Source organism: Ranitomeya imitator, chromosome 3, assembly GCF_032444005.1.
Source record: "Ranitomeya imitator isolate aRanImi1 chromosome 3, aRanImi1.pri, whole genome shotgun sequence".
NCBI classification, from domain to species: domain Eukaryota; kingdom Metazoa; phylum Chordata; class Amphibia; order Anura; family Dendrobatidae; genus Ranitomeya; species Ranitomeya imitator.
Window position 1 is genome coordinate 34,953,910 of NC_091284.1, and position 23,294 is coordinate 34,977,203.

General features: G+C 45.4%; 1 protein-coding gene across 5 annotated transcripts in view; it reads right to left on the reverse strand.

Annotated features, from left to right (window-relative positions):
• The window catches only part of KCNJ15 (potassium inwardly rectifying channel subfamily J member 15), a 190,086-nt gene that overhangs the window by 119,688 nt on the left and 47,104 nt on the right, over positions 1-23,294 (reverse strand). The window contains exon 1 of one of the 5 annotated variants that reach the window (XM_069760749.1): positions 4,565-4,649. The exons of the other annotated variants lie outside the window; for them this stretch is intronic. The gene's annotated coding sequence lies outside the window, so the exon portion shown is untranslated. Of the gene's footprint in view, positions 1-4,564; positions 4,650-23,294 lie in introns of those variants that run through there. 5 annotated transcript variants of the gene reach the window in all.

Here is a 23,294-nt window from a genome sequence, read left to right on the forward strand (position 1 = left end):
CTGAAGGGCAAAGCTACAACATCATATTATATTTCATACAATATCGTGACATCAAGTTATCATTTTATTCAGCTTCCTATGACCTACATGCCCATGTAGACGGCTTAGGCTACTTTCACACTTCCGTCTTTTCAGATCCATCACAATCCGTCGATTTTTGAGAATGCAGGATCCTGCAAAAAAATTTGCAGGATCCTGCATTTTCCCATAGACTTGTATTAGCGACGAATTGTGACGGATGGCCATCCGTTTCATCTGTCGTGCACTGGATCCGTCGTAAAATAGTGGTCCGTCGTGCAGAGAAAACGTTCATTGTAACGTTTTCTGTGCACGTCGGAAAATTGTTCAGCGATGCATCCTGCGTTGCCCGTCGTTGGCTACAATGGAAGACTATGGACGCAGGATCCGTCGCTGACCGTCACACAATGGAATCCAGCAACGGATCCAGTTTTTCCCTGCTGAGCATGCCCAGAAGGATTTTCTAGTCAGTGAAAAAGTCAGTCTCTTCTCTTCTCTCTCGCACACGTTTTTACCTATTTTCATGACGTCCGTCGATACGTCATTTTGCTGCACCACGATGGACCCCAGAAAACAGAAGTGTGAAAGTAGCCTTAGGAGAGTTGATCCTACTGACAGATTCCCTTTATGTTTTAGAAGAAGACTAGGTACATGGGACACAGTACTAGAAAGCTAAGAGTGTTATAAGTTCTTGGAGGAGTTATCTCTGAATGGGTCTTCTGGGGCTATGGGATATTTCAGGCCATACACATCAGAGAGCATGGCTCCTCTGAAGATGGCTTATGTCCTGAGAACAAAATCGTCAGGCAGCTAAATTCCAATTTCCTGATCATTTTCTATCCTAACATCTGCCATCCTGAAAAAGTCATGAGGCCATCATATAGTGTAGGTGATCAGCCTTTTCGAATTATATACATTCAATGTGTTTAGCCAGCTGTATGGAGCCCGGAGGGGATCCAAGTTGCTGGGTGGTAAAAGACTTCAAACTCTAGAAGAAGATGTAGCTGGGACCGGGAGGGCAGAGTTGATTATTAGCTTGACCATCATATAGCAGTAAATTTAGGGAATCATGAGGCCTATGAATTGGTCTGAGATGTTCAGTCCCGAGGTGTAGTGAACTGAACAAGTGCACAGTAGAGCTCTCAGGAATTAAAGCAGGGTGCAAAGAGTTTCCCAAAATTTGGAAAGTTAGTGAATTTGATTGATGTGTGTTATCTAGTTTATTAGCATTAAAAATGAAAGTTGATAAATGTGTGATAGATTGACAATAATAATTTGTATTTACTTGGCGCTAACATATTCCACAGCAGTTTATAATTTAGAGGATACATCAGACCAGATCAGACATTACAGAGTGACATATAATAAAGACACTAAACACAAAAATTACAATTTTGGAAAGATTCCGTTTCAGTTAGAGGGAGGACAGACAATCAGAAAGCGGACAGACAATCACTGTTAATTTATAGTAGTGTGTGGGTGACGTCAGGAGAGGTTGAATAATTGGTTGTTATGAGCTAAATCTGATGATAGTCGCCCAATAGAGGTGAAAAAAAACAAGGACTGAACCCATAGAAAGTCCAACAGCATCAAAAAGAAAAAAAAAGTAGACAAGCCACAAAGAGTGGTCAGAGATGTATGTGGAGAATAAAGAGAGCAGTATACTTAATGCCAATAGATCGGAGCATAGTGAGGAGCTGGTGATCTAACACTGCAGAGAGATCCAGAAGAATCAGAAGAGAGTAGTAGTGACCGTTATATTTCATTGTTAGTAGATCGTTAGGGACTTTACTAAGGGCAGTCATCAGGAAGATGCCAGGAGAGTAAAGGCCGCAATACACATTAGACTAAAGTCGGCCAAACCCACCTATTGCAGTGAGATTGAATGATTAGTGTGTATAGGGCAAACCCAACTCTCCTCCAACAAAAGCATCTGACATGTTGGATTTCCAACAACCGATTTTTTTGTTCTTTGGCTCTCATAGAGAACACAAGAGCCTTTAGCTTGGAGGACATGGACGAGATAGATGTCAGATGAACGATCAGTCAACATCTACGGTATCTAATGTGGATGCAGAAGGACAGTTATCTAATGTGTATGTTGGCTGACAGCTATCTCCTGCTTGTGGAGCTCAAGCCAAGCATTCCAGAAGGGAGATTATAGACAGGTCTGTAGATAGAGCAGGATGGGTTAAGAGTTATTTTTTTACTAATGGGTTGGCGGTGATATGTTTGAAAGAGGAAGGAAAGATACCAAAAGAAATAGAGAAGATACATTTTTTTCTTAGGTGGGCAATGATTGTCAGGAAGAGGTGTGAGGGAATAGGGTCTCTAGTGCAGGTAGTAGGGTGAGGAGAAGAGAGGAGCTTGGGAACTTTTTCTTCTCTGACTGTGTTAAAGGTTGAAAGTGGTCTAGATACACTGTTGGTGAGAAAAGGACTGTTCTGTCTGCATTTTGAAATGCAGACGTGTTTCGTGCCACCAAGTGTGATTGCCAAGTGTGATTGCCAACCAACAATACATCTGAGCTCAATAGAAAGGACTGGTCTATGATTTATTCCTTACAAAGACCTTACAAAGGACCAGGGGACATTCATACGAGTGGAGGAAAGGCGATTCTGGCATCTAAATAGGAAAGGGTTAAACTGTGAAATGCCCTACCACAAGGGGTAATGCTACATACCTGCTCAAGGGCCGGGCTCTGCTCCCTACACCCTGGTCCACTGAACATTCTTGGGCTCCACATCGGGTTTTGTAAGTAGCCTGACGTGCTCCCATGTGATGAGGTTCCTAGGCTTACATAAGGCCTCCAAAGACACACACCTGTGCCTTAGAATTAAGGCTACTTTCACACTAGCGTAGTTTGGCCTCCGTCGCAATGCGTCGTTTTGAAGAAAAAACGCATCCTGCAAAGTTGCCCGCAGGATGCGTTTTTTCTCCATAGACTTTCATTAGCGACGCATTGCGACGGATTGCCACACGTTGCATCCGTCTTGTGACGGATGCGTCGTGTTTTTGCAGTCCGTCGGGACAAAAAACGTTGCATGCAACGTTTTTTTGCCCGTCGGTTCCGCTTTTTCCGACCGCGCATGCCCGGCAGGAACTCCGCCCCCTCCTCCCCAAACCTTACAATGGAGAAGCGGATGCGTTGTAAAACTGCATCCGCTGCCCCCGTTATTCATTTTCTTCACAGTTTGCGTCAGTACGTCGGGCCGACGCATGGCGACGGCCCCGTACCGACACTAGTGTGAAAGTAGCCTAAGATTTTCTAGTAAGACTTTTAGTTTGCCTTTGCATAGTTCATGTCTACAGTCTTTTGGCTGCCTGTGGTTTCCAGTCGCTAAGTTACCTGTCTGCGGTTTTCAGTACCACTGCTAATTCTCTGCAGTCTCCAAGATGTCTCCTGTCTTTCTGCAGTTTCCAGTATCACAAATCCCAGTCTGCAGTTTCCATTATCACAGTTCCCTGTCTGCAGATTTCAGTACTACAAACTGTTCTAGTTACTCCTGAGTTCTGACTGCAACCTGTTCTTGGTCTTCTGGGTCTTCTGCTGCGTGTCCATCGGCTGTTTCCAGGATGTCTCCAACCTGCCTGTAACTTCCATGATATTTATTATATCTTGTTATTGTCGAGTTTTGTCTTCTATCTGTCTGCAGTCTCTATGATGCCTCCTGTTTGCCTGCAGCTTCCAGACCTTAAGTCTCCTGTCTGCCTGTGGACTTTAGTAACTCTGCAACCTGTTTGCAGTCTCCAAGACATCTCCTGGCTGCCTGCAGCTTACAGTTCCCTAGTTAACTGCTGTCTGTTTCCTGCATGTCTTCCCAGTCTGTTGCACCAACGTACATGGCCTGTGTGCCCACCCAGACTTTGATCCCTTTTTGTGACAGGTAGTAATGACATATACTATATCAACATCTAAAAAAAGGACTGGATGCTTTCATCAGGACAAATGGCATCGTGGGTTCTAAATAATCAAGAGATAACTGGTGAAGAAAGATGGAACTTGATGGACCTACTTCTTTTTTCAATCAATGTAACCATGTACAACTAACAGTGCCACCTATAGAGCACTGCAACCGCCAAACATACAGTGCCAATTGTAAACTGTAAATGCGACACACACTGTGTCTTAGGAAAGAGAACTGTAACCATCAAGCATAATGTACTGCTCAGTACATTAGTGCCTTTATGATATGAAAATTAATGTTCTGTGTTCAAAGCTTGCAATCAACCTACCACCAGCCACCACTTAAAAAACTTTTCAATTGATGGGTAATGTATCACCAACTAAATGTTCCCGAAGTGCGAGAATACCAGAAAAACTGAGATCTGCCTTGGTTACCTAACGTGTTGGTAAGAGTCAGGCTTACAGAATGTCATGTTGGGTGTCAGAAGGTGGGAAATTAGCCCAACAGCCATGGAAAAGACTTCTGTTACCCAACACGATGCAATGTAAATTGACAATATAGATAGGGAAATTTGACACTGGATACTATGCTGTGAGCTGTAACGCAAACATAGCATACAACACATAATTTTACCATACCTGATTATATTTCATGGGCTAAAGCTTGCTGCCCAGCAAAACAATGGGAATTAAATTGCTGCGATTGAAAATTGAAAAGTAAAAAGTAAAATAGAATATTACAGCATATTAGATCAATGAAACGTAATCCTGGATCTCTGGTTTCTCTACAGGAAATACAGAAATAAAAAGAGATAATCACGTCTGTTGTTGTTTTATTTTAGTCTTCAAACGACCTTTGTATACTGGGTGCCATATGTTGTTACATAACTTTATTGTTCCTTCTGTTTTATGCCTTGTTTTGCCCATGTAACTATTTCAGATCCGTAGAGAAGCATTAAACTCCATAGCTGGCAATACAAATTACATAGGTCTTGGCTAAAGGAAAGTTTAGTGAACATTACAACTATCGTTCCTGTCCCCACCATACATGGGAATGCTCGACTCTACTGAGCTCTCCTGTTGTCTTCAGCGAGCCACTGCCAAATTCTTCTGGCAGCAGCTTATCCCTGAATTAAACAAAATGATCACCGCTTGAATTTAACATGGATTCTTCTCTCCCCCAACATCATCTGTTGGATGGAAGTCCAGGTCGCCATGCACATTAGATGGTGGGTCAATCCCAGCCAACTTTTATCTAATGTGTATAGGCACCTTATGGCTGAAAACAGAGAAGAGAACTGAATGAAAAAAAGCTTCTACTATAAAAATAATCTGAACTATGACCCTTAAGAAAACCCCTTTCTTTTTGTCCTATTAAGACGTTATAGTCGGGAGTTCTCTTTTATAGATCCCCACTATAAGTCATGGATACTGCTATGATCTTCCAACATGAGTATACAAATACCACCTGTCGAGTGCCGCCTGTTTAGTTGGTTCCTAGTTTTATCTTTTTTTATGGAGACCAACAAGCATGGACACCTTCATGGTTTCGTACATGGGTTGATATACAGTTTTTCTAGATATTAGAGCAGTTTATGTCTTGGCAGACCCATAGCAAATCATGATACTCTTCAAAGGAAGTGTTTTATAGAACTGGGAAAAAGTAGTAAAATGTAGTCTGTGGTTTGTAGCTGGTGGCATGAAAAAGCAAGCGAACTAATAATATAAAAAAATGAAAAGAATATACATCTTACTATCCCCTATCTCAACTCTCCTCTACCCTAGAGCCATTATGGAGTTGTCTTCTACAGTGGATTATTTATTGGGTTTACCACTTTACCAGTTGCCATTTTACCATGTTATTGGGTAACAAGCATAGTGTCCGACCTGCAAGTACTCCAAGAATATCCACAATTTTGACTGATTCATTCGAGGTTGAAGCACCCCAACTGTTAACTAGAGAGCTTGGACATCACCAATCACCTAAACAAAATGTTATACACGCGGACTTCATGAAATGTTTACAAACGTATACCCTTTGTTCATATGTACCACCCATTAATCTCAACAGATTATACGTAACCATTGGCCATCGACACAGAGAACCTTTCCTACCATACATGATTGCCAGTAACCTGTCAGCAATACGTTCTTCAAACATCAGAGACCATGATCTAGACACTGGATCCCTTAACTTTGACTATGGAAAATATCATCAGAAATTGGACAAACCCCATTTTGCAATTTTTTCCCCAGTTCGTGTAGCTTTAAAGACTTAAGATAAATGTGGTATAGAAACTATAGGCTAAGCACAAACAAAATGACTTGACTATTGATAGGCCTTCTGGGAAATATGTCATTGGATTTTATTTTCATCCTTGTAATCTCTGTGTGAATCATTGACTGCATCACACCAAGTCAAAGTTAATGAACACTTGTTTTTAAGTGACCTCAATTTACAGAGACGTGCGACTGTGTGAGTCATGGGATGTCAAAAACCTGTAACCATTGCTTGACTGTGTCACCAATGTGTTAAGGTCTCAGTGTCTGTAAGGACGGTTTGTTGTTGCAACAGATTGGTCCATTACATAAGGTCAACTGTTTTATATACAAGATGTTACACAATTTCTTGAGTAAACTTTATTGCAATTGGAAGGAAAATAATATCAAATAGTATGTTAACTTGGAATTCGTACCATGGTGCTGAAATTCCTGTGTTTTTCTGAAGCTGGATATGGATTGTGAGGAACAAATTTGCCACCTCTCGTCTGTTAAGGATGGTGTATACCATTGAAGGATAGTAGAGGATTCTTGTATAGGAACAGCGCAGGAGTACATTGCTCCCCAATTTAGTGACAGTGGCTCTCTATAAAACCCCTGACTGGTGCACCATTATACCATTACTTGTGAACCACGGTAACGATTTGAGTATTCATTGCCATGTAGTCTTGTAAACCTTAGGAAGTTGGTCACTAAAGTTTGGAGAGTCTCCGCGTAGCTACCCAGGTCGCACATATGGTGTGCCCACTAAAGTTATTTATTAGAGATGAGAAAATGTATTTATACAGTAACTGAATTTGTTACTAATTTCCCCCCAAAATTTGGATTTGCCAGAATCTAATTTTTTTTTTCAATTTGTGTGAATTCCAGCAGAACAGTGGCCTGACATTTTGATGGAGTCTAAGAGCCGGGAAGGAGTTAAAAAAGAAATCTTGTATTCACCTCTCCTTGGCCCTTTCCTTATCTCTCCTCCCATGACCAACTGGCTCCTCAGTCTTCCGTTTTTGGCCTTGTATCTTGTTCTGTTTCCAGACCTTCAGCACTACTGCTCTTCAGTAGGCCTCACGTGGGACGTGATGCTCGTCACTGATGTTAATCCAGGTATTGTGCCCGTTCTGTTGACGTATGGCACAATGTATGTCATTAATGACAGTGCAGGAGGCCCAGAAAGAGAAGACAATAGAATACAGAAGAGATAATAATTGGAAGACCAGTTGTGTAGAAAGGACTAACCTTTTTAAACCCTTTCTGGGAAGCTTCCGTTTGCCCAACTTTATTTTAAGCAAATCAGATTTCCGGGTCGAATTTGAGTAGATATGTCGAATTTCATCCGCACTACATAGACAAGATTACCATTCAGGATGTATTTGCCAAAAGCTCCAACAATTGTCATGAAACCTTCAGGTCTAAATATTCCTAATCCTCTTCCCAAACATAATATGGACTTTATCTCTTGAACAATAGTGCGATGTTCCCAATCAAATTGGTAACTATCGAAGAGAAAGGACCAAATTGCAGACACCAAATTGCTGCTCTTGTTACATTTTCAAACCTTTGCATCATTTTTTTGGTTCCTCTTTTCTGAATGTATTTTCTCCACCCAATATCACCAGGAATGGGACGAGGAATGGACACCTGTCTGCATGTGCCCCATAGCTGCCTCTATGGTACCTAACCCAATGGTCCAAGGATTGGGTTGTGTGGTGGCCAAAAAATAAAATGTTGAATCCATCTATGCGTACTGCTTACTGAGGTATGTTTGGTTCAAGGTCTTTAAGATCATAAATTCAGTTTTATGGGGTTTTTGCTGATATGTTTAACATCAGAATTATTTTTCTGGGTAAATTCCCAATATATAACCCATGATCTAAAAATGGTTGTGCAAAAGTGGAAATTCCCTCGAACGTAACTACAGTGTGACTAACACAAGACTTGGATCAGACTGTAAAGCTAGAGTAAGTAAACTGAGCCCCTTTAGCAAGATTTTGTATGGACTCTGGTTAGAGGATTCGGAATTAATAGAAGATTCATCATCGGTAACACTTGGCCAAAGTTGAGAACAATTACAAAGAGGGTCTTTTATTCCGGAGGACCTGTCCTGTCTTGAACGTGAATGGACACTTAGTAATGCTTGATATCACCTGTGGTGGCGCCGCAGCAAAACTGAACACTTCTAAGTTTCCCACAAATTAAAGCAGGGAGACAAATTTTGATCAGCTGATCGTCAAGCGACCCTTCTAAAAAATATGCATTGTATGATGTGGACCACCAGTGAAAAAGAAGTACTAAATAGCTATACAGTTAAGAACGGCGTTACTAAACCCAAATTCTGTTTCTCACATGCAGTAATGTCCCACCCAAATTCCAATTCATGGTTCACCGATGGGCCAAGTTCATTCCTTTAGTGAAAATATAAAAAAAAAAAATACGAATGAATTTTTTTTTTTTGAGATGGTTGAAAGACATTTACCATTTATGCAAAACATGTGCTGGTGTAGATCAGTCTGAATTAAAGGATATGTATGTTAGGAGTCGAGTTTCCTCTGCTGCACAGGGGGAATCTCGATCCGTCTCCGCTGCGGTCTCCCATTCTTCTCCAGCCGCAGTGGAGTCTGCTCAGCAGGGACGTCGATCCCAGTGTCTCGCTCAGTCTGACTCTGTGCTTAGAGTTACTGCTGCTTTTCCTGCTTCTGCCATTGAAGCCAGTGCTGGGCAGCGGCGAGTGGACGTTTCTGGATCTAAGTCCTGCTTTTCTCTGTCTGAGCATGCCCAGGGCAGGATCTCCCGTTGGAGATCGAGGGTCACATGCTCAGGTACTGCAGCACATCCCATTGGTCCTTTTGGCAGGTCCTGAAAGGGCAAAACTTCTGTAGCTGTTTCCTGTGCTGCAGCTATATAAACTGCGCATGACCGCACGGCCATGCGCTAGTATTGTCTTGTAAATATGTGTGTGTGTTGTGAGTGAAAGTCGCTCTTTAAATAACCCTCCCTATTGAATGATTGTTCGCGGAAGGTGTATGTTTGCTATCTAGCGCCCGACTTATCCAACAGCACGTAACACACATTACAGCGTCCAGTTGCTGTGTTCGCCTGTACGGCGCCGTGCGCTTGCTCTGCGCTTTCCTGACCCAAGCCTGGGTGGTTAGTGGCGTCCGTCAGTGCGGCACCGCACGCACTCTTGTGCCTTTATATTATTATTTAGTTTCCTTACACACCCAGTTGCGGTGTTGTGCCAGCAAGTGTCTAATCGGACTTCAATCCTAGTTGGGGTTGAGTTCGCTGACTACTTGCTCGCGCTCTATGTGCGGTACCGCGGTCCTGTGACGCAGCAGGATCGCTTCCTTAACGCAGGGTGAAGTTAACCCGTGCGTGTATACTTATAGTACCGCCATATAGTCCGTCTTACTAGCAGCAGGGTTTTTACCTGCACGGTGGACCTCGGACTGCGAACGCACCTAGTTCCATTTCATCTTGTACTTGGTGCGTTCCGCCAGTCCTTAACATAATACTAGCGCCAATGTCTGGCTAGTAAATGATGGACGATCAGCGTTCACAGCGGTACATCCAGCAGCTGGAGGGAAGGTTGGCGGCTCTTGAGCGTTCAACCTCAGCTGGCAGATGAGGTTTAACAATGATAAATGTAAGGTTATACACATGGAAAGAAGGAATCAATGTCACCATTACACACTGAATGGGAAACCACTGGGTAAATCTGACAGGGAGAAGGACTTGGGGATCCGAGTTAATGATAATCTTACCTGGAGCAGCCAGTGCCAGGCAGCAGCTGCCAAGGCAAACAGGATCATGGGGTGCATTAACCCCTTCCCGACCCATGACGCCACGTAGGCGTCATGAAAGTCGGTGCCATTCCGACCCATGACGCCTATGCGGCGTCATGGAAAGATCGCGTCCCTGCAGATCGGGTGAAAGGGTTAACTCCCATTTCACCCGATCTGCAGGGACAGGGGGAGTGGTAGTTTAGCCCAGGGGGGGTGGCTTCACCCCCTCGTGGCTACGATCGCTCTGATTGGCTGTTGAAAGTGAAACTGCCAATCAGAGCGATTTGTAATATTTCACCTATTATAACGGGTGAAATATTACAATCCAGCCATGGCCGATGCTGAAATATCATCGGCCATGGCTGGAAATACTAGTGTGCCCCCACCCCACCCCACCGATCGCCCCCCCAGCCCTCCGATCTGGCCGGTACACTGCTCCGGCTCCCCTCCGTCCAGTGCTCCGCTCCCCCCCGTGCTCTTGTCCGCTCCCCCCGTGCTCCAATCACCCCCCCGTGCTCCAATCACCCCCCCTGCACTCCGATCCACCCCCCCCCCGGTGCTCCGTTCCACCCCCCCGTGCTCCATTCCAGCCCCCCCGTGCTCCGTTCCACGCCCCCCGTGCTCCGTTCCACCCCTCCCGCACTCCGATTCCCCCCCCCGTGCTCTGATCCCACCCCCCGTGGTCCCCCCCCACCCCATCATACTTACCGATCCAGCCGAGGTCCCGTCCGTCTTCTCCCTGGGCGCCGCCATCTTCCAAAATGGCGGGCGCATGCGCAGTGCGCCCGCCGAATCTGCCGGCCGGCAGATTCGTTCCAAAGTGCATTTTGATCACTGAGATAGATTATATCTCAGTGATCAAAATAAAAAAAATAATAAATGACCCCCCCCCTTTGTCACCCCCATAGGTAGGGACAATAAAAAAATAAAGAAATTTTTTTTTTCCACTAATGTTAGAATATCGTTAGGGTTAGGGTTAGGGGTAGGGTTAGGGTTAGGGTTAGGGCTAGGGGTAGGGTTAGGGTAGGGTTAGGGTTAGGGGTAGGGTTAGGGGTAGGGATAGGGGTAGGGTTAGGGTTAGGGGTAGGGTTAGGGTTAGGGTTAGGGCTAGGGGTAGGGTTAGGGCTAGGGTTAGGGTTTCGGTATGTGCACACGTATTCTGGTCCTCTGCGGATTTTTCCGCTGCGGATTTGATAAATCCGCAGTGCTAAACCGCTGCGGATTTATGGCGGATTTACCGCGGTTTTTCTGCGCATTTCACTGCGGTTTTACAACTGCGATTTTCTATTTGAGCAGTTGTAAAACCGCTGCGGAATCCGCACAAAGAAGTGACATGCTGCGGAATGTAAACCGCTGCGTTTCCATGCAGTTTTTCCGCAGCATGGGCACAGCGATTTTTGTTTCCCGTAGGTTTACATTGAACTGTAAACTCATGGGAAACTGCTGCGGATCCGCAGCGTTTTCCGCAGCGTGTGCACATACCTTTAGAATTAGGCTATGTGCACACGGTGCGGATTTGGCTGTGGATCCGCAGCAGTGTTCAATCAGGTTTACAGTACCATGTAAACATATGAAAAACCAAATCCGCTGTGCCCATGGTGCGGAAAATACCGCGCGGAAACGCTGCGTTGTATTTTCCGCAGCATGTCAATTCTTTGTGCGGATTCCTCAGCGTTTTACACCTGTTCCTCAATAGGAATCCGCAGGTGAAATCCGCACAAAAAACACTGGAAATCCGCGGAAAATCCGCAGGTAAAACGCAGTGCCTTTTACCCGCGGATTTTTCAAAAATGGTGCGAAAATATCTCACACGAATCCGCAACGTGGGCACATAGCCTTAGGGTTAGGGTTGGAATTAGGGTTGTGGTTATGGTTAGGGGTGTGTTGGGGTTAGGGTTGTGGTTAGTGGTGTGTTGCGGTTAGGGTTGTGTTTAGGGTTATGGCTACAGTTGGGATTAGGGTTAGGGGTGTGTTGGGGTTAGTGTTGGAGGTAGAATTGAGGGGTTACCACTGTTTAGGCACATCAGGGGTCTCCAAACGCAACATGGCGCCACCATTGATTCCAGCCAATCTCGTATTCAAAAAGTCAAATGGTGCTCCCTCACTTCCGAGCCCTGACGTGTGCCCAAACAGTGGTTTACCCCCACATATGGGGTACCAGCATACTCAGGACAAACTGCGCAACAATTACTGGGGTCCAATTTCTCCTGTTACCCTTGTGAATCAAAAAAAATGCTTGCTAAAACATAATTTTTGAGGAAAGAAAAATGATTTTTTTATTTTCACGGCTCTGCGTTGTAAACGTCTGTGAAGCACTTGGGGGTTCAAAGTGCTCACCACATATCTAGATAAGTTCCTTGGGGGGTCTAATTTCTAAAATGGGGTCACTTGTGGGGGTTTCTACTGTTTAGGCACACCAGTGGCTCTGCAAACGCAACGTGACACCCGCAGACCATTCCATCAAAGTCTGCATTTCAAAAGTCACTACTTCCCTTCTGAGCCCCGACGTGTGCCCAAACAGTGGTTTACCCCCACTCATGGGGTATCAGCGTACTCAGGAGAAACTGGACAACAACTTTTGGGGTCCAATTTCTCCTGTAACCCTTGGGAAAATAAAAAATTCTGGGCTAAATAATTATTTTTGAGGAAAGAAAACGTATTTATTATTTTCACGGCTCTGCATTATAAACTTCTATGAAGCACTTGGGGGTTCAAAGTGCTCACCACACATCTAGATAAGTTCCTTTCGGGGTCTAGTTCCAAAATGGGGTCACTTGTGGGGGGTTTCTACTGTTTAGGCACATCAGGGGCTCTGCAAACGCAACGTGACGCCCGCAGAGCATTCCATCAAAGTCTGCATTTCAAAACGTCACTACTTCAATTCCATGCCCCGGCATGTGCCCAAACAGTAGTTTACCCCCACATATGGGGTATTACCGTACTCAGGAGAAACTGGACAACAAATATTGGGGTCAAATTTCTCCTGTTACCCTTGGGAAAATTAAAAAATTCTGGGCTAAATAATTATTTTTGAGGAAAGAAAACGTATTTATTATTTTCACGGCTCTGCATTATAAACTTCTATGAAGCGCTTGGGGGTTCAAAGTGCTCACCACACATCTAGATAAGTTCCTTTCGGGGTCTAGTTTCCAAAATGCGGTCACTTGTGGGGGGTTTCTACTGTTAAGCCACATCAGGGGCTCTGCAAACGCAACGTGACGCCCACAGAGCATTCCATCAAAGTCTGCATTTCAAAACGTCACTACTTCACTTCCGACCCTCGGCATGTGCCCAAACAGTGGTTTACCCCCACATATGGGGTATCAGCGTACTCAGGAGAAACTGGACAACAACTTTTGGGGTCCAATTTCTTCTGTAACCCTTGGGAAAATAAAAAATTCTGGGCTAAATAATTATTTTTGAGGAAAGAAAACGTATTTATTATTTTCACGGCTCTGCATTATAAACTTCTATGAAGCACTTGGGGGTTCAAAGTGCTCACCACACATCTAGATAAGTTCCTTTGGGGGTCTAGTTTCCAAAATGGGGTCACTTGTGGGGGGTTTCTACTGTTAAGCCACATCAGGGGCTCTGCAAACGCAACGTGACGCCCACAGAGCATTCCATCAAAGTCTGCATTTCAAAACGTCACTACTTCACTTCCGAGCCCCGGCATGTGCCCAAACAGTGATTTACCCCCACATATGGGGTATCATTGTACTCAGGAGAAACTGGACAACAACTTTTGGGGTCAAATTTCTCCTGTTACCCTTGGGAAAATAAAAAATTGCAGGCTAAAAGATCATTTTTGAGAAAATAATTTTTTTTTTTTTTCATGGCTCTGCGTTATAAACTTCTGTGAAGCACTTGGGGGTTCAAAGTCCTCACCACACATCTAGATTAGTTCCTTTGGGGGGTCTAGTTTCCAAAATGGTGTCATTTCTGGGGGATCTCCAATGTTTAGGCACACAGGGGCTCTCCAAACGTGACATGGTGTCCGCTAATGATTGGAGCTAATTTTCCATTTAAAAAGCCAAATGGCGTGCCATCCCTTCCGAGCCCTGCCGTGCGCCCAAACAGTGGTTTACCCCCACATATTGGGTATCTGCGTACTCAGGACAAACAGGACAACAATATTTGGGGTCCAATTTCTCCTATTATCCTTGGCAAAATAGGAAATTCCAGGCTAAAAAATCATTTTTGAGGAAAGAAAAATTATTTTTTATTTTCATGGCTCTGCGTTATAAACTTCTGTGAAGCACCTGGGGGTTTAAAGTGCTCAATATGCATCTAGATAAGTTCCTTGGGGGTCTAGTTTCCAAAATGGGGTCACTTGTGGGGGAGCTCCAATGTTTAGGCACACAGGGGCTCTCCAAACGCGACATGGTGTCCGCTAACAATTGGAGCTAATTTTCCATTCAAAAAGTCAAATGGCGCGCCTTCCCTTCCGAGCCCTGCCGAGTGCCCAAACAGTGGTTTACCCCCACATATGAGGTATCGGCGTACTCGGGAGAAATTGCCCAACACATTTTAGGATCCATTTTATCCTGTTGCCCATGTGAAAATGAAAAAATTGAGGCGAAAAAATTTTTTTGTGAAAAAAAAGTACTTTTTCATTTTTACAGATCAATTTGTGAAGCACCTGAGGGTTTAAAGTGCTCACTAGGCATCTAAATAAGTTCCTTGGGGGGTCTAGTTTCCAAAATGGGGTCACTTGTGGGGGAGCACCAATGTTTAGGCACACAGGAGCTCTCCAAACGCGACATGGTGTCCGCTAACGATGGAAATAATTTTTCATTCAAAAAGTCAAATGGCGCTCCTTCCCTTCCGAGCCTTACCATGTGCCCAAACAGTGGTTTACCCCCACATGTGAGGTATTGGTGTACTCAGGAGAAATTGCCCAACACATTTTAGGATCCATTTTATCCTGTTGCCCATGTGAAAATGAAAAAATTGAGGCTAAAAGATTTTTTTTGTGAAAAAAAAGTACTTTTTCATTTTTACGGATTAATTTGTGAAGCACCTGGGGGTTCAAAGTGCTCACTATGCATCTAGATAAGTTCCTTGGGGCGTCTAGTTTCCAAAATGGGGTCACTTGTGGGGGAGCTCCAATTTTTAGGCACACGGGGGCTCTCCAAACGTGACATGGTGTCCGCTAAAGAGTGGAGCCAATTTTTGATTCAAAAAGTCAAATGGCGCTCCTTCCCTTCCAAGCCCTGCCGTGCGCCCAAACAGTGGTTTACCCCCACATATGAGGTATCAGCGTACTCAGGACAAATTGGACAACAACTTTCGTGGTTCAGTTTCTCCTTTTACCATTGGGAAAATAAAAAAATTGTTGCTAAAAGATAATTTTTGTGACTAAAAAGTTAAATGTTCATTTTTTCCTTCCATGTTGCTTCTGCTGCTGTGAAGCACCTAAAGGGTTAATAAACTTCTTGAATGTGGTTTTGAGTACCTTGAGGGGTGCAGTTTTTAGAATGGTGTCACTTTTGGGTATTTTCAGCCATATAGACCCCTCAAACTGACTTCAAATGTGAGGTGGTCCCTAAAAAAATGGTTTTGTAAATTTCGTTGTAAAAATGACAAATCGCTGGTCAAATTTTAACCCTTATAACTTCCTAACAAAAAAAAATTTTGTTTCCAAAATTGTGCTGATGTAAAGTAAACATGTGGGAAATGTTATTTATTAACTATTTTGTGTCACATATCTCTCTGGTATAACAGAATAAAAATTCAAAATGTGAAAATTGCGAAATTTTCAAAATTTTCGCCAAATTTCCGTTTTTATCACAAATAAACGCAGAATTTATTGACCTAAATTTACCACTAACATGAAGCCCAATATGTCACGAAAAAACAATCTCAGAACCGCTAGGATCCGTTGAAGCGTTCCTGAGTTATTACCTCATAAAGGGACACTGGTCAGAATTGCAAAAAACGGCAAGGTCTTTAAGGTCAAAATAGGCTGGGTCATGAAGGGGTTAAAAGAGGTCTGGATACACATGATGAGAGCATTATACTGCCTCTGTACAAATCCCTAGTTAGACCGCACATGGAGTACTGTGTCCAGTTTTGGGCACCGGTGCTCAGGAAGGATATAATGGAACTAGAGAGAGTACAAAGGAGGGCAACAAAATTAATAAAGGGGATGGGAGAACTACAATACCCAGATAGATTAGCGAAATTAGGATTATTTAGTCTAGAAAAAAGACGACTGAGGGGCGATCTAATAACCATGTATAAGTATATAAGGGGACAATACAAATATCTCGCTGAGGATCTGTTTATACCAAGGAAGGTGACGGGCACAAGGGGGCATTCTTTGCGTCTGGAGGAGAGAAGGTTTTTCCACCAACATAGAAGAGGATTCTTTACTGTTAGGGCAGTGAGAATCTGGAATTGCTTGCCTGAGGAGGTGGTGATGGCGAACTCAGTCGAGGGGTTCAAGAGAGGCCTGGATGTCTTCCTGGAGCAGAACAATATTGTATCATACAATTAGGTTCTGTAGAAGGATGTAGATCTGGGGATTTATTATGATGGAATATAGGCTGAACTGGATGGACAAATGTCTTTTTTCTGCCTTCCTAACTATGTTACTATGTTACTATGTTACTATGTAGATGTCACTGCTGTCGCTGTTCAGGCTGCTAGTGTTGCTGCAGCCACCTTGTCCACTGCCGCTCCTGTCCTGACTCTAACTCGCCTCCCGCTTCCAGAGAAATTCTCTGGTGACAGTAAGTCTTGTAGGGGTTTTGTGAGTCAGTGCTCTATCCATCTCGAGCTTCTGGCCTCTCGTTTCCCTACAGAGTGGGCTAAGGTGGAATTTATAGTGTCTCTTCTATCGGACAGGGCGTTGCAGTGGGCTACGCCGCTATGGGAGCGTAGCGATCATGTGGTGCAGAGTGCTCCGTTGTTTCTGAGCACTCTGAAACAGGTCTTTTTAGGACCTCGTGTCACCCATGATACGGCGCTCCAATTGTTGGCATTGACTCAGGGCTCGTCCTTGGTCAGTCATTTTGCCGTCCACTTCCGCACCTTAGCATCTGAGCTGGAGTGGTCGGATAAAGCCCTCATTCCAATATTTTGGAGGGGGCTGGCTGACCACGTTAAGGACGCCCTGGCCACTAGGGAGATTCCCGCCACACTGGAGGAATTAATAACTCTATCCACTCGTATTGATCTCCGTTTTCACATGCGGAGGTTAGAGCGAGCCCAGTGTAGGCAGAGGTTTCGGCTGGCTCCCACCTTCGCCAAACCTTTGGAATCTCCAGACCAGGCTCCTGAGCCCCATGAGCCTGTGGTAGAGTCACGAGCAGGATCTAAGTCCCGAACCGCTCGTGCACTCCAGATTTGTCATCTTTGCCAACAGACAGGACATCTTGCCTCCAGATGTCTCCAGCGGTCGAGGAAACGTCAGCGTCTAGTGGTAGTTGGTGGAGGTGCACTAGACACGGCGACGTTTGCCTCCAAATTGTCCTTTAAGGGGACAATAACATTGGGCTCATCCTCTCACTCGGTAGAACTCTGCGTGGATTCTGGGGCGGAGGGCAATTTTATGTCTTCAGCCTTCGCCCAACGTCACGCAATTCCTCTGGTCATGCTATCTCAACCAGTAACGGTACGAGTGGTGAATGGGTCGACACTGCCCGCACAGATTACACATCAAACTATCCCTTTTACTCTGTCCATGTCACCATCTCATCAGGAGATTATATCTCTACTCGTCATTCCTGAGGGAATTGATGAGGTTCTCTTGGGGATACCTTGGTTACGGTACCACTCTCCTCACATCGAGTGGTCCTCAGGCAGAATTCTGGGATGGGGTGAATCTTGTGGGAACAGGTGTCATCGAGAGTGCGTTCAGGTTGCTACTACAGAGGTACCGCAGATCTTTCCTCTCTCCCCAAGCAATATTGGTCTTATGCAGACGTGTTCTCCAAAAAGGCAGCAGAGACCCTTCCGCCCCATCGCCCCTATGACTGTCCTATTGATCTCTTGCCTGGTGCTGAGCTTCCCCTGGGGTCGAGTCTATCCATTATCTCTCCCGGAAACGGAGGCAATGTCTCAGTACATTCAAGAGAATCTGGCAAGAGGGTTCATCAGGAAGTCAGTGTCACCTGCTGGGGCAGGGTTCTTTTTCGTGCAGAAGAAGAATGGAGAACTACGTCCATGCATAGACTACAGGGGTCTTAATGCTATCACAGTTAAGAACAAGTACCCTTTGCCTTTGATATCTGAGCTTTTCGATAGGCTTCGGGGAGCTAGAGTGTTTACTAAACTAGATCTGCGGGGTGCTTATAACCTGATTCGCATCCGTGAGGGGGACGAATGGAAAACGGCATTTAACACCAGAGATGGGCACTATGAGTATCTGGTGATGCCCTTCGGGCTCTGTAATGCACCTGCCGTTTTCCAAGACTTTGTCAACGACATCTTCCGGGATATGCTTTCCACCTCGGTTGTAGTCTATCTGGATGATATTCTCATCTTTTCTCCAGATATTGACTCCCACCGGAGAGATGTTGGCAGAGCCTTCGACCTCCTACGGGCAAACTCTCTTTATGCGAAGTTGGAGAAGTGTGTGTTTGAGCAGGAGTCCTTACCTTTCCTGGGCTATATCATCTCCGCCCAGGGATTGGCTATGGATCCTGCCAAACTACAGGCTGTGATGGACTGGCAAGAGCCCCATTCTCTTAAAGCGGTGCAGCGCTTTATGGGGTTCATAAACTATTACCACCAGTTCATTCCCCACTTCTCAACTCTGGTAGCTCCCTTGGTAGTCCTCACCAAGAAGGGAGCAAATCCCAAATTGTGGTGGGAAGAGGTCTCCAAGGCCTTCACTTCTATTAAGTTCCACTTTGCTAGCGCTCCCATCTTACATCGTCCCGATGTGGATAAGCCATTCCTAATGGAGGTGGATGCCTCGTCCGTTGGTGCTGGAGCAGTCCTCTATCAAAAGGATGCTCAAGGTCGGAAGCATCCATGCTTCTTCTTCTCTAAGACCTTCACGCCAGCAGAGAGAAACTACTCCATCGGGGACAGGGAGTTGCTAGCAATGAAGTTGGCCTTTTCGGAGTGGAGACACCTTCTGGAAGGTGCGCGGTTTCCCTTCCAAGTTTACACGGACCACAAAAATTTGGTCTATTTGCAAACAGCCCAGCGGCTAAATTCTCGCCAGGCCAGATGGTCCCTGTTCTTCTCCCGGTTCCACTTTTCCCTTCATTATCTCGCCGGGGAGAAGGATATCCGTGCTGATGCTCTCTCTCGCTCCCTTATGTCAACTGAGGAGGAGGAAGAGGAGCCTCGGCTTATTGTTCCTTCCGAGAGCCTGAGAACCGTAGCGCCGGTTTCGCTAGAGTCTGTGCCTCCGGGCAAGACTTTTGTGCCCATTAATTTGCGACCGGAGGTTCTCTCTTGGGCTCATTCGTCCAGGGTGGGTGGACACTTTGGGACAAAGAGGACATCTGAGCTACTGGCGAGGACGTACTGGTGGCCGCATATGGTCCGGGATGTCAGGGATTATATTCTGGTGTGTGTCTCCTGCGCCAAAAATAAATCTCTGCGTCAAAGGCCAGCTGGGTTGCTCTATCCCTTGCCGGTGGCAGATAGGCCCTGGGAGATGGTCGGGATGGACTTTGTTGTGGGTTTACCCAAGTCTCGCGGCTGTACCATCATTTGGGTCATCACCGATCATTTCTCAAAAATGGTGCATTTGGTGCCGCTACCACGGTTACCTTCTGCACGGGCCTTGGCAGCGTTGTTCATTAAACACATCTTCCGCCTACATGGTATGCCTGACAAAATTGTCAGTGACCGGGGTCCCCAGTTTGCGTCTCGGTTCTGGAGAGAGCATTGTCGTCTTCTCAGTATTGAGTTGAATCTCCCTTCCGCTTATCATCCCGAGACGAATGGGTTGGTAGAGAGGGCCAACCAGACCTTGGTCACATACCTGCGACATTTTGTTTCAGCCAGGCAGGATGACTGGGCATCCTTGCTATAATGGGCAGAGTTTGCACTGAACAACGCCGTAGCCGACTCCACTGGACAAACCCCATTCCTCCTCAACTATGGTCAGCATCCACGGGTACCTGTGCCTATGCCCGTGTCTTCCGCCGACTCCAGGGTGGCAGACTGGGCTGTGGAGGCACGGGATATTTGGGACCGCACTCAGGATGCCATTCGGGCCTCTAAGGAGAGAATGAGGTCCTCCGCCGATGCTCATCGGCGCCCCGCTCCGACCTTTGCTCCTGGCGACTTGGTGTGGCTCTCCGCCCGTAACATCAGGCTGCGAGTTGAGTCCACTAAATATGCTCCTCGCTACTTGGGTCCATTCAAGGTCCTCGAGCAGGTTAATCCTGTGGTCTATCGTTTGCCCCTTCCGCCACGCCTGGGTATCACCGACACCTTTCATGTGTCCCTCTTGAAACCCGTGTACATGTCCCGGTTTTCCGAGTCATCTGCTGGGACATCGGGTTCGTCTACGGACGATTATGAGGTGAACGCTATTTTGGGGTTCAAGGTGGTACGTGGCAAAAAATTTTATTTGGTAGACTGGAAGGGTTATGGCCCCGAGGACAGGTCCTGGGAGCCTGTTGAGCACATTCGGGCCCCGCAGCTCATTGCTGCCTTCGAACGTAGCGAGGCCCAAGGAGGGGGGGGCCCTAGGAGGGGGGGAAATGTTAGGAGTCGAGTTTCCTCTGCTGCACAGGGGGAATCTCGATCCGTCTCCGCTGCGGTCTCCCATTCTTCTCCAGCCGCAGTGGAGTCTGCTCAGCAGGGACATCGATCCCAGCGTCTCGCTCAGTCTGACTCTGTGCGAAGAGTTACTGCTGCTTTTCCTGCTTCTGCCATTGAAGCCAGTGCTGGGCAGCGGCGAGTGGACGTTTCTGGATCTAAGTCCTGCTTTTCTCTGTCTGAGCATGCCCAGGGCAGGATCTCCCGTTGGAGATCGAGGGTCACATGCTCAGGTACTGCAGCACATCCCATTGGTCCTTTTGGCAGGTCCTGAAAGGGCAAAACTTCTGTAGCTGTTTCCTGTGCTGCAGCTATATAAACTGCGCATGACCGCACGGCCATGCGCTAGTATTGTCTTGTAAATATGTGTGTGTGTTGTGAGTGAAAGTCGCTCTTTAAATAACCCTCCCTATTGAATGATTGTTCGCGCAAGGTGTATGTTTGCTATCTAGCGCCCGACTTATCCAACAGCACGTAACACACATTACAGCTACCAGTTGCTGTGTTCGCCTGTACGGCGCCGTGCGCTTGCTCTGCGCTTTCCTGACCCAAGCCTGGGTGGTTAGTGGCGTCCGTCAGTGCGGCACCGCACGCACTCTTGTGCCTTTATATTATTATTTAGTTTCCTTACACACCCAGTTGCGGTGTTGTGCCAGCAAGTGTCTAATCGGACTTCAATCCTAGTTGGGGTTGAGTTCGCTGACTACTTGCTCGCGCTCTATGTGCGGTACCGCGGTCCTGTGACGCAGCAGGATCGCTTCCTTAACGCAGGGTGAAGTTAACCCTTGCGTGTATACTTATAGTACCGCCATATAGTCCGTCTTACTAGCAGCAGGGTTTTTACCTGCACGGTGGACCTCGGACTGCGAACGCACCTAGTTCCATTTCATCTTGTACTTGGTGCGTTCCGCCAGTCCTTAACAATGTATTTCATCAACAGCCCTCTGAAACTTTGTATGGAGGACGAGTCAGAGGAGCAGACAAAGTAGAAGATGATGACCTACAAAAATACGTGGTTAAAAAAAATTATGAATTTATAAGCTGGTGGCGAAACGCGCGTCGGGGTGGGAGGACGCCGAACAGATACACGGCATCTACATTATAGGTAATATCATTATTCAGGATTTATTTCTGGGACTAGTATTTGACTTGCCTAAGGTAACGCTGATACTGTGATTTGCATCAGTCCCTCATTTTTACTGTTAGGTACAGGGACGTTATATTTATATTATATCGGTTCATTGCATTATATTATTAACCCTACATGGTTAATGTCATATCTATGTGCCTTACATAATTATATCTTTAAGGGATATTATTGCCATTGCATTTTTAGTCCCAGGTCTAATTGATATACTGTATGTTAATCAGACAGCATTCAGTATTGTTAAATTTGCTTAGGATATCTGTGGTGCCTCATAAACTTCATCTTATAGGCATAGCCGTGTTATTGTGTATGCATTATTACTGCTACTGTAGAATATCCCTCGTTTCATTAACTTCAGCTTACTATTTGGTGTTTTCCTCTGTTCGGTGTCCCTTGACAGTAATTTTGCTTTTTAATTGGTTTTATGTATGACTAAATAAAAGTTTTTTTTTTATCCTTATTGCATTCGGGATCTCTTCATATTTCCATGAGTGTTATGCAAGATGGGAATTTTGTGATATTGTGAGTAGAAGTGCCCCTCTTACTTTCTGGACACAGTGGTTGATAAAGTGGTGTATAAATAGAATCCATTGAGGCTAAAGGGAAAATGCTTAAGCCCCAAAAAATCTGTTCTGAATGGCTGAAGAGGCCTGAAGAAGTAATAACGAAACGTGCGTTGGGGCGGCAGTTTTATACAGACAAGAGATAACCACATGTAAGTAATCCCAGGTTACAAAGCCGTTAAGGACTGATTTTTTGCACTTAAGCTTTTGCACTTTAGTCTCAATGCCTCAATGGATTCCAATTATACGCCACTTTGCAAAGTTTATTATTAGGAATTTTTCCTGTTGCTATTAGCTTGATTGAGCAAGTGTTTGTCCTGATGAAGAGGTCCTGCGTGACCTCGAAACGTGTAGACTTTTAACCTGTTCCAATAAATGTTTTTATCCTAAGGATATGCCATCTCAGCAGCGCATAAGTGATACCTCCGTTCGTGTTTCTCTGATTCCTGTGGTTGTCCTCTTGACCGGTACATGCCGTTTGTGTCTTGCCATTTAGCAACTCAGCAAGGTTATTATTATTATTATTATTTATTGTTATAGCGGCATTTATTCCATGGCGCTTTACATGTGAGGAGGAGTAATAAAAACAAGTACAATAATCTTAAACAATACAAGTCACAACTGGTACAGGAGGAGAGAGGACCCTGCCCGCGAGGGCTCACAATCTACAAGGGATGGGTGAGAATACAGTAGGTGAGGGTAGAGCTGGTCATGCAGCGGTTTGGTCGATCGGTGGTTACTGCAGGTTGTAGGCTTGTCGGAAGAGGTGTGTCTTCAGGTTCTTTTTGAAGGTTTCGTTGGTAGGCGAGAGTCTGATATGTTGGGGTAGAGAGTTCCAGAGTATGGGGGAAGCACGGGAGAAA